Raw genomic sequence first — 3,218 nt, 5'->3', positions numbered from 1 at the left:
CCCCATCACCAGGGCCCCATGTCATCAAGGTGTCCCCATGTCCCAAGTCATCAAGATCCCATGTCACCAGGGTGTCCATCCCCATGGTGACCATGTCACCGGGGTCCCACGTCACTAGGGTCCCATGTCACCATGGTGTCCCATCCCCATGGTGGCTCCATCCCCATGGTGACCATGTCACCAGGGTGTCCCCATGTCCCATGTCACCAGGGTCCCATGTCCCCAGGGTGTCCCATCCCCATGGTGACCATGTCACCGGGGTCCCACGTCACTAGGGTCCCATGTCACCAGGCTGTCTCATCCCCATGGTGGCCCCATCCCCATGGTGGCCCCATCACCAGGGCCCCATGTCATCAAGGTGTCCCCATGTCCCAAGTCATCAAGGTCCCATGTCCCCAGGGTGTCCCATCCCCATGGTGACCATGTCACCGGGGTCCCATGTCCCCAGGGTGTCCCATCCCCATGGTGACCATGTCACCAGGGTCCCATGTCACTAGGGTCCCATGTCACCATGGTTGTCCCATCCCCATGGTGGCTCCATCCCCATGGTGACCATGTCACCGGGGGTCCCATGTCACTAGGGTCCCATGTCACCAAGGTGTGCCACCCCCATGGTGGCTCCATCCCCATGGTGACCATGTCACCAGGGTGTCCCCATGTCCCATGTCCCCAGGGTCCCATGTCACCAGGGTGTCCCATCCCCATGGTGACCATGTCACCAAGGTCGCATGTCCCCAGGGCATCTCATCCCCACGGTGACCATGTCACCAGGGTCCCATGTCACCAAGGTCCCATCTCACCAGGGTGTCCCCATGTCCCATGGCACCAGGGTCCCATGTCCCCAGGGTGTCCCATCCCCATGGCGGCCACATCACCAGGGCCCCATGTCATCAAGGTGTCCCCATGTCCCAAGTCATCAAGGTCCCATGTCCCCAGGGTGTCCCATCCCCATGGTGACCATGTCACCGGGGTCCCATGTCCCCAGGGTCCCATGTCACCAGGATGTCCCATCCCCATGGTGACCATGTCACCAGGGCCCCATGTCACCAAGGTCCCATCTCACCAGGGTGTCCCCATGTCCCATGGCACCAGGGTCCCATGTCCCCAGGGTGTCCCATCCCCATGGTGGCCCCATCACCAGGGCCCCATGTCATCAAGGTGTCCCCATGTCCCAAGTCATCAAGGTCCCATGTCACCAGGATGTCCCATCCCCATGGTGACCATGTCACCGGGGTCCCATGTCCCCAGGGTGTCCCATCCCCATGGTGACCATGTCACCGGGGTCCCACGTCACTAGGGTCCCATGTCACCATGGTGTCCCATCCCCATGGTGGCTCCATCCCCATGGTGACCATGTCACCAGGGTCCCACGTCACTAGGGTCCCATGTCACCATGGTGTCCCATCCCCATGGTGGCTCCATCCCCATGGTGACCATGTCATCAGGGTGTCCCCATGTCCCATGGCACCAGCGTCCCATGTCCCCAGGGTGTCCCATCCCCATGGTGGCTCCATCCCCATGGTGACCATGTCACCAAGGTCCCATGTCCCCAGAGCGTCTCATCCCCACAGTGACCATGTCACCAGGGTCCCATGTCACCAAGGTCCCATCTCACCAGGGTGTCCCCATGTCCCATGGCACCAGGGTCCCATGTCCCCAGGGTGTCCCATCCCCATGGTGGCCCCATCACCAGGGCCCCATGTCATCAAGGTGTCCCCATGTCCCATGTCACCAAGGTCCCATCTCACCAGGATGTCCCATCCCCATGCTGACCATGTCACCAGGGTCCCATGTCACCTGGGTGTCCCCATGTCCCATGTCACCAGGGGTCTGATGTCACCAGAGCGTCCCATCCCCAGGGTGCCCCAATGTCCCCAGGGTGTCCCATCCCCATGGTGGCCACATCACCAGGGTCCCATGTCACCAAGGTGTCCCCATGTCCCATGTCACCAAGATCCCATGTCACTAGGATGTCCCATCCCCATGTCCCATGTCACCAGGGTCCCACGTCACCAGGGTCTGATGTCACCAGAGTGTCCCATCCCCAGTGTGCCCCATGTCCCCAGGGTGTCCCATCCCCATGGTGGCCACATCACCAAGGTCCCATGTCACCAGGGTATCTCATCACCATGGTGTCTCCATGTCCCATGTCACCAGTGTCCCATGTCACCAGGTGTCCCATCCCCATGGTGGCCACATCACCAGGGTCCCATGTCACCAGGGTATCTCATCACCATAGTGTCCCCATGTCCCATGTCACCAGGGTCCCATGTCACCAGGGTGTCTCATCACCATGGTGTCCCCATGTCCCGTGTCACCAGGGTCCCATGTCCCCAGGGTGTCCCATCCCCATGGTGGCCACATCACCAGGGTCCCATGTCACCAGGGTATCTCATCACCATGATGTCCCCATGTCCCATGTCACCAGGGTCCCATGTCCCCAGGGTGTCCCATCCCCATGGTGGCCACATCACCAGGGTCCCATGTCACCAGGGTATCTCATCACCATGATGTCCCCATGTCCCATGTCACCAGTGTCCCATGTCACCAGGTGTCCCATCCCCATGGTGGCCACATCACCAGGGTCCCATGTCACCAGGGTATCTCATCACCATGATGTCCCCATGTCCCATGTCACCAGGGTCCCATGTCCCCAGGGTGTCCCATCCCCATGGTGGCCACATCACCAGGGTCCCATGTCACCAGGGTATCTCATCACCATGATGTCCCCATGTCCCATGTCACCAGTGTCCCATGTCACCAGGTGTCCCATCCCCATGGTGGCCACATCACCAGGGTCCCATGTCACCAGGGTATCTCATCACCATAGTGTCCCCACGTCCCGTGTCACCAGGGTCCCATGTCACCAGGGTATCTCATCACCATGGTGTCCCCATGTCCCATGTCACCAGGGTCCCATGTCACCAGGGTATCTCATCACCATGATGTCCCCATGTCCCATGTCACCAGTGTCCCATGTCACCAGGTGTCCCATCCCCATGGTGGCCACATCACCAGGGTCCCATGTCACCAGGGTGTCTCATCACCATGATGTCCCCATGTCCCATGTCACCAGGGTCCCATGTCACCAGGTGTCCCATCCCCATGGTGGCCACATCACCAGGGTCCCATGTCACCAGGGTGTCTCATCACCATGATGTCCCCATGTCCCATGTCACCAGGGTCCCATGTCACCAGGTGTCCCATCCCCATGGTGA

This window comes from Columba livia, chromosome 30, assembly GCF_036013475.1.
Source record: "Columba livia isolate bColLiv1 breed racing homer chromosome 30, bColLiv1.pat.W.v2, whole genome shotgun sequence".
NCBI classification, from domain to species: Eukaryota; Metazoa; Chordata; class Aves; order Columbiformes; family Columbidae; genus Columba; species Columba livia.
This window is presented reverse-complemented; position numbering follows the sequence as displayed.